Consider the following 9568-nt stretch of genomic DNA (forward strand, 5'->3'; position numbering starts at 1 on the left):
TGTCAGATTCAAATTTTTACTTGCCATAAGCTAGCCTTGTATGTTACCTGGTTAACAAGAAGCAGATTGACTAACAAAGCATAGAACTACATTGAAAAAGCGTGTTATTTAGGCAGGCTTTTGTTCATACAAGCTGTCTGTTTCCAATATCATAAGATACTTAGATATATACTATATATGTGTTTAACGTTATACATAATTATAGCCAATATATGGTCAAAATTTATGGTGTGACAAAACAATGCTTCTTGAGACTATATCACTTTCATGTTCTGAAGTATTGAGGTTCCTCTCTTCTTGGGAAAGATGGGAGGTCAATTAGCTTGATCATAGTTCTTTGATATTTATGATTACAAGTTCTTACCCTATGAGTCTTATCCACACTTTCTTCTTCTCTCAATTACATTAAAAAAGGATTACTAGTATTACCTTTACCTTCTTTCTTGTTTTTTTGGTGAATCCGGATAGCGTTAACGAGCTGAATCAACAATAACAGAATTCAGAGGACTACGCCTCTCATAATACAGACCCATAGTGTCATAAAACAAAAGCAAATATAAGTTCATAAGCGGACCATCAAAATACATATAATATCCTGATCTAGAGTTTAGACTTTTTTTGGCTAAAGCATCAGCATATTTGTTTGCTTCACGAAAGCAGTGGCTCATCTTCACTTAAGGAATCTGGTTGACGAGAGTTCAGCAATCTAGTATTACCTTTTCATTCACCCTCACCTGTTTATTTGAACAAGTTTCATTTTATTGCTTGAATTTGAACAATTGACTTTGACACTAAAACAATCAACTAGTGCTTTGAACGATCAACTAGTGCTACCAATTGGCCCTCTACCGTTAATACATTCAATCATGTATGGTGACGGATTGCAACTTGAAAGAACCAGCTACAATATCTCTCAATCACAATACACAAGTCATTGTATTGTATGGACCAGCTAAACAATATTCCAACCATAATACCGTGTGACGACTGATGTTTGCTTTCTTCTATGATAATATTCTTCAAAATTATTCGTGTGTATGAGGTGATTTATGGTGTATCTTGGACTTTTCAACTTTAATTTTGATAACACATTACAGATTCAATTAGATTACAATGCCATGTAATTTTCCAATCTCAATCTTAATTGAAAAACATAAGGCACTATCAATTAATTTATGTAAGGTGACATTTAGTACATGATAATCCATATTTTCCAGCATTCAGATTTCTAGAAATGTAATGCCTATAAATCTGAATTCTTGGGAATATAACTATTTCTATGTTTGGTTTGATTTAGAATCTAATAAAAATTCTGAGAATATGAGATGCTAATATTTGGTTTATTTCTAAGAAATTTATAAGAACTAGTGTATAACTCTGTGCATATGTGCGATACATTTATAAACAATCACAACACATGGCGTAAAATTAAACTCCAATTAAAATTCAATTTAGAATTTAATTGAATTTAGACTCTTTGATTTTTGTATCTAATAATTCACTTGACATGCAAATTTAAAAATTAGACGAGACACGTGGCGTAAAATTAGACTCCAATTTAGAATTTAATTAGATTTTCTCTTAGTTTTGACTATTAATATATATATATATATATATATATACACTAGCATTATGCTCGTGCGTTGCACGACTTAATAAAGAATTATATATAAATTTTAAATATTTTTTTTTTGATAATATAATTAAATTTAATAACAAATAAAATAGTAAAAATATTTTAAAAATTACTACAATTTTAAATTTCTAAAAGCTTTTAGTAGTAAATGGGTCGGGCTTTGCATGGTTTTGGTCATAAACTTATAACATGAATAATTTTATTGAGAAACACTAATTAATGATTGAAGAAAAATGCTATACCTGGTCGGACTAAGAGATAACTTTTACTTATTCAAATGACATTTAAGGTGAAGTAGGGTGAGGAACAACAAATAATAATTATAACATACCGGCATAATAACATTTATATTTAATTATAATGAAAGGCTTGCATCTCAAATTGTCAAATTAATATCAACACTAAACATGCTAAGATGTTTATGTTAATTAATGTAAATAAGCATAAAATTAATATCAACATCTAACACCCTACTATTGCATGAATTATGATTAAAATTGACCTAATATTTTTACTTTAACCCCAAGCAATCATCCCGAATTTACAAATTAAAACTACCCAAATTTATAAAATAAAATAAAAAAATTGAAAGAAAAATTCACAATAACACACATATAAATATATAGACACAAAGAAACTCTGAATTCAATAATTACAAACAATATTAATTTCTAAACATTAAAAAAAATCTGGAATTAGAGTTAAAGTAAAGATACTCACATGAAAATTGAATTAACTTTGACAGCAAGGAGGAGGCAGCGAAGTCATGGAGATTTCACATCACCTTAAATATCCATTGTTTTTACATCACCCTTTTTATATTTAATCAATTTTTTGTCTTCATTCTTTGTGGTATGATGTTCATTATCATAGTTTTGGATACTCAAATCTTGGTCTCATGGCTACCTGTGGGATCTACACATATTAGAAAATAGATCTTTCAAAAAGTGAATAAGATTTTTGTTAAAATTAATTTGTTAGTTTTCATGGAAGATATACAATTGATTCTAAAGACCATAATAAACATATAAATTAGATCAAAGTTAACAAAAATAACTTAAACAAAGGGTAACCCATACACAAAACATATTTAGTTTGATGAAAAAAAAATAAAGGAATTTTATGAAAAAACAAAAGAAGAAGGCAAATATATATATATATATATATATATATGCAAGTTTCATAGGTAAGGTAAGTATGAGAAGGAAAGAATACATCAAGAAACCGTACGGTAGGAAAAGGGAAAAATATACCAAACAGTATATATGCCCCCATTTTTATATTAAATAATTTTAAGTTGTGAAGTAGTTGATAACTTGATATGAACAAAAAGAAAAAGAGTTTATGTAATTAAGAAGTTTATGTTAATCACATCTTAGTTCTTTTTTTACTTTATCCCAAAAAAATAGTTAATGTTATTAGATTGTTATTACAATTTTTTTTTAGTTTATGTTAAAGTTAATAAATATTAGCTATTTTTTTGTTATTTATTCCAAAAGAAAAAAAAATTGAGGAGAAAAAATAATACTTTTAAATTTGTTATTTTATTATTAGGAAATAAATGATGTAGGATAAGATTGTTACTTTATAACTTTTTTTTCTAAATAAAGAAGAAATACATTAGAACAATTATTACATATTATTACATGTTCATCAAAAAAATTACATATTATTACATTTATTGTTACTTTATCTAAAAACTTAAGTGAATGAATTTATTAAAAAATTTTAAAAATTTTCTGCAAGTAAAGGCAAGCTTGTGGTGCTGGGCTCACGAGTCGGCAGACGCATGGCAATCCATAGCTTGCAACCCAGAGAGGCTGAGCAGCCATCAGCTATTGGATCTAATCTGCTGCTTCCCTTTGCAGCAGCTGGGTTGCCTTGCTCTCTGCCTCTGGACCTTCCTCTGTCTCCCTCCTCCTGATTCCTTCTACTCCTACGCCTATTACTTTTCCTCTTCATCTTCTGATGATGATGACGATGATGATGACTCTTCCTCCACTCTCAATTACAACAACGGATACTATTATCATTCCCATTCAGATTGATACTCTCTCATTGAGATTCATGCACAGTAATTCTCTCTCTCTCTCTCTCCTGTTCTTTCTTTCAATTTGTTTTTTTGTTTTTTTTTTGGTTGTCTTTGTAATGTGGGGTTTGTGCTAATTTGCTGCCTGATTAATATTTTGGTTGACCTTTTTAGCTGAATCATGGGGATATATGAATTGGGTTGTTTGCAAGGTTTTTTTTTTTTTTTTTTTTTTAAGCTAAATTATGGGGATATACGAATTGGGTTGGTTGCAAATTTGGGTTTTTAGCTGAAATATGGGGATATACGAATTGGGTTGATTGCAAAATCTTTTCTTTTACAAGTTTGTAATTTTGGGTTTATGAAGACTTGTGATGATCAGAGAGTGGAACTTTGTTTTGGTTGATGTTTTGAGTACTTTGTTTGAATTGATGAATTGGGTTGTCTGGAATAATTAGTGCTGCCCTTCGAAAGTTTGAGATAACAAAGTGTTCCTTTAACTAAGAAAGATGAAATTGAAAGGATCGTGCTGGTGGGAAGCTACACCTTTTGGCAAATTTCAGCTGCCACTTATTGTGGTTCATATTTGCTGCCACTTATTATTAGTTAATACCTAGGTCAACTCTGGAGTAGCTACTATATATATATCCTAGTTGAGGGAACGAAAAAAGGTTTGAGGAAAACCAAAAATCACATTAGTAGAAGCAATAAAAAAATGACATGTTAATTAAAGGAGTAATAGAAAATATGACTTTCAATAGAGTAGAATGGAGGCAAAGAATACATATGATTGATCCTAACTAATATGTTGAGGATCCATAGCTGACCTCAAAATTTTGGGACTAAGACTTTGTTTGTTGTTGTTGTATTTAGTTGCTTTTTAGACCAAAGCATTTATAGGTTTGAACATAGGAATTGTAGAGATTATTGGTAGAAAAGCAATGAGTCTGACATAAAGCAAGCATGTAAATTGCAACATAAGCAAAATCACAATCCAATAGGATGAGTTAGTGGCAAAGATTGTTCAAAGAGAACCACAATGGTGATGTGAGATGATAGTTCATGGTCTTGACAGCAAAGCAAGTCCAGAGAATATTCACTAAATTTGTTCAATGATAAATACTTTTAAGAATCCATTGCCAATAGCTCTAAACTTATTCTTAGGATAAATTGATGAGATTGTTCATGGAGTTAAAACAGTTGGGTTTCATGGGGATATGCTTATGGGTGTTAGGTCAGTTACTGGCGTGTTCAGTTGAACTTATGATATTTTACGGATAGAGTAAGGGGTTGGGTTTGCCTTATAAAGCAAATTTTGCTAGCCTAGAAATCTTTTATTGGTAAGAACTAAGATGAGGATGATGCAATGGACAGTTGAAGGTTTAACAGTAGAGAATTTCCATTCTTAAGTAATGGAGGTAGAGCCATTGCAGTGTTTGGGATGTGTGGATCAAGATTTCCACACTAAGTTATTTTCTTCTCTAGCTGATGATTAGCTTCACAGGTTTTCAAGTTTTAAACCTTACAGTTGCATGCTTAAGTTTTATAATTTGCATACACTGGACTGGTTCCTCAGAGTTCCCTCCAGCGTTGCTGCTGCTTCTAAAAGTGTTGGCTTCTTGTTGGGGAGTTGAGTTAGGGAGAGGTCATGGGAAGGTCACTTTTATAACTTGCCTAATCATTAAGTAACTTAGATGTTTTGCACGTTGATTTTGAAAAAGTGTATGTGTTGAATCATGATTTGACATCTTCATTGGCTTATGGAGTTTAATAATTTTTGTAGGAACTTTCAGGATGGATAGAGATAGATTCTTTGTTTGGATTCTTGGCCATGTGATAGAATTGTGGGGGTTGACGGAGAAGTGACCAGGGATCATTGCAAAGCAGGATTAGGCTACTTGTTTACTCACTTTTATGGTCATTGCAGGGTAACAAGGAAATTTTTTCCCAGTATGATAATATAGAGGACCCCACTTATTTTTAAACTCTTTCTCTTTGTATAACAGCAGTTGTGAAGTCTTAGATCTTTGCATCTGATTAATGGATCTATAGAGGTTTTTATATTCATAGCAGGGTGATTTATGTGACTTAGATAACATTTTTATAGCATGAATAATTTGTGGTCACATATTTTGTTTGAGGTTGTGTCTTTCGTTTTGTTTATACTTGATGATGTAAATGAGTATTTATTTTCTTATAGACAAAAGAATGGTAAGATTCTAAATGACAATTCTACCACTGCTTTTCTGGATTTCATAGCCTCTTTACATATTAGCCCACGAGTCTGAGCCTGTTTTTTAATTTTCAGTGTTATGCTGTTCTTTCTTTTGCATTTATACTTCCCATTTTTTTTTTTTTTTGAATTTTAATGCTATCACATTACTAATAAAAATAAAACAAATAAAATAATCTAAACGAGGATTCTAATAGTTTTGAAGAAGTCTAACATAAAGCATGTAAAATTCACCTTTAGAAGTATCAAAATCAATAATGTAATAGATTAATGAGAATGATGGAATTGTGAGATGAGAATTTAAAACCTTGACTTGCCATGTTTATGAAAAATAGAGTGAACTAAACCTTTTATAAAGTAAGGGAGAGCTAATTTTCTTTGTTTAGGACGTGTGCAATAGAGCAACACACTACAAATGTGTGTTGAAGTCTACAGTAGCAGAGGAGAATATTGAACAATACTGTTACTGGAATAGGGTTTTGATGAGGAATAGGATATATGCTGATGTATAGTCGTTGACATGAAATGTATGGTGGCTTTGTAAAACTTTTAAAAAAAAAATGGTGAAGTCTTTTCTTTCTCTAGTAGAAGCTACAGATATGTATCAAATTAAAAAGAAGTTGCAGATATGTGGGTCTTATTTTCTCTTTGGCTTGATTTAGTGGTTCCAAGAGAAAAGGAAAATGAACAAGACTTAAGATATCCAATTTTCTTGCCAAGGAAATACCATCAAGCTTTACAAAATTAAGAATTTGTAACAACTCATTTTGGGTTTTTTGGTATTGACATACCTGACAGGATTCCTAAGAAATATCAGCAAGACCCTTCTGCTCTTAAAGAGTTAGCTTCTTGTTGAGAAATGTGGGTAGGATACAGCTGGAGGAAGATAGTTGCTCTTCTAATTTGCGTTTCTGCTTAGAAGTTAGATCTCTTTTTTTCCTCTGTATAGAGAAATAGTGCAACTATGCATGATGATCTGATTTCTTAAGGCATTATCTGGTTGAGTACCATAATGTTTGTAGGAACTTGAAGGATGGGAGGTTGATCTCATAACCTCTTGGCCATGTTTAATAGATGTAGAGTTTAACTTCCAGGTAGGGGTGGCAAATGAGCGGGTTGGGTCATAAATGGGTTGGATCCTAAATGGGTTGGGTATGTAATTACCCATTTATTCATTTATGACCCGTTTATATATAAATTAATTATCTATTACCCGCCTAACCCATTTAATTAGTAACCCGTTCATTTAACCCAATATGACCCAAATAAATAAATAACTTGTTACTAGATTTTCCCATTAAGTTAGCAACTACAAAATTTCTCATAAACCAAACAGGACCCTTGAAAATCAGATTAAAATCTTTTAGCTTTATAACAACATCAACCACTTCATTTTCATTTATTTTCCCAAACTTTCTCACAAACCAAACAAAACTTCTCCTCACCCAAACCAATTCCTAGCTAATCAAACAATATTTTCTGTTAAACCCGCTACGCCAAGAAACCAAAATATTCTCCGGACTGTCCCTTACTCCCTTTACACAAAGAACAAATCTCTCTCTCTGATCCGTTATAAGACGAAAAATTCATTATTTGAGTTCAAATGACTCAGCGATTCGACTCATCCATGGCTGTCCGTTTCAAATTCAGGAGTTTACTAGACTTAACTCCATTGATATTGAAGGTCAACCTTCCATTTCGATTCATGATCTGAAATCCAAGATCATTCGTTACAAGAACCTCGATATCTGCCAAGACTTCTATCTCGTTTTCTCTGATGCCCTCACCGGTCAAGGTCAACTCTCTCTCTCTCTCTCTCATAGAAATCTTTTCGAAATTTTGCAGAATTTGATTTCCAACAATCTTTTCTACTAATCAAACAATCTTTTCTGCTAATCAAACAATATTTTGGTTTCAGGGTCTTAATGTGGGAGGAGTCGCTGGTGGAGGTGCGTGCGTCCCAAATGCGGAGAGTGCAGTCGTTGGAGGCGAAGTAGATGTAGTGGGAGTCGGAGGACCAGGAGAGGTCGGAGGCGAAGCAGATGTAGTGGGATTTCTTTTCTGTTAAAGTGTTTGGGAAAGTGTTTGGTTATTGAGAAAATCTGAGGGAGAGTGAGACTGAGGGCCGAATGTTTGGGCTTAGAAATCTAAAGGATATACTGTTTATTTAGTTTTAGATTTTAGAAGGATTTAGTGGGTTTATTTAATTTTAAATTTTATATGAGTTTAGTAGTTATTAGTGGATTTATCCATTTAGACGCATTTAATTAAATAACCAAATGAGTCTTTATCCATTTAATCCAAATACTCAAATGGGTTGGGTTTAGACTTATCCAAATAATGTGGGTAATGAGCGGGTTTATGGATATGGATAAAAATTGATACTCAAATGAGATGATTGCAAGGCTAGTCTTGGTTTTATTTTTTCTCTTTTTGATAAATAAAAATTTTATGATGAGAAAGAACTACCTCATGTATATCAGATCTATACGTAAAGTAGCCTAAAATAATACAATGTATATATGGTTGGTCTTTGTTTTCTTGCCTAGTAACTGCTACACATACTTTCTTGGTATTGACAAAAGGCCTTTTACTCTAAGATTATTTTAAAAACCTTTCATCTTGCATTCTTTGTACAACAATAGCTTTAGAGAGTCTTAGATCCTTACAAGTGATTATTTGATGATATTTAGGAATCACAATTTTCCTGCTTGGGTTGATGTTCACGAGTCACGTCATATTTGCAAAAATTTAATCAGCCTCATCATCATCACTAATATACAATGGACAATTTTAATAAGCAAGAAAAGCGAGTTCCTCCTAGGATTTCATTTTAGGTCAGGGTATAAGAACTATCTGTGGTTATTTGGTTCACAATTTTGACACAATAAAGGTAAAGAAAGAGAGAAATATTAACCAGACATATGTATAATAACAGTGATGGGGAACATAACTGGCAGCCTCCTTTAAAGACTTATAAGAGGTTTTCTCAAAAAAAAAAAAAAAAAAAGACTTATTAAGAGGTGGGGATGGTAGGTTCTAGTGCTCAAGCACTAGTTTGGAATGTTGCTGATGATGGAGAGCTCTCTTGGGACCTTCCTCCAAATGATATTGTTGGCTCAACAAACAACTCTTGAGCAAGAGACTGCACAACTATTCAGACTTGCATTCTATCAGCAGAGCATTTCCACTGAAATCATTCTGACTTTTCACTGGCACGTTTTATCTGAAGCGAAGCTCTAACAATATTTCCCCTTGTTATGATTCTAAACTTCCACATTTAACAACATGCCATTCAGAAACTACCCACTGCTGCCAAGCATCTAAAATGAAATTCCAACAGAAAATCAAGAGAGTAAAATTCTTACCAGCTTACCATCACCATCTACTACAGGCAATTGACGATAATTTGTTTCAAGCAACAACCTTGTTAACGTGTATAGTATTGTGGGCTTTAGGCCCAACTAGATTACTTGTATAGTACACATTCTTGTACTACACTCTTACTTGTACTGCACTCATATATAAAAACACTCATGTATATTTTTTTAATGTGAGAAATACAATACTATTGCATTCAATATTTCTAACATGGTATCAAAGCCATTGCTCTAACTTTCTTGTGTCTTGCAGTCTTGTCTTTGTTGGTATTTTCCGCTGCCTCGACTTC

General features: G+C 32.3%; 1 long non-coding RNA gene across 1 annotated transcript; it reads left to right on the forward strand.

Annotated features, from left to right (window-relative positions):
• The first annotated feature begins 7548 nt into the window (after nt 1-7548).
• Nucleotides 7549-8375, forward strand: LOC126722931 (uncharacterized). Its single transcript, XR_007654070.1, has 2 exons — nt 7549-7693; nt 7817-8375. It is a non-coding gene; the product is annotated as an uncharacterized LOC126722931 (long non-coding RNA).
• Nucleotides 8376-9568: the final 1193 nt, after the last annotated feature.

Source organism: Quercus robur, chromosome 4 (genome assembly GCF_932294415.1).
Source record: "Quercus robur chromosome 4, dhQueRobu3.1, whole genome shotgun sequence".
Taxonomy (NCBI): domain Eukaryota; kingdom Viridiplantae; phylum Streptophyta; class Magnoliopsida; order Fagales; family Fagaceae; genus Quercus; species Quercus robur.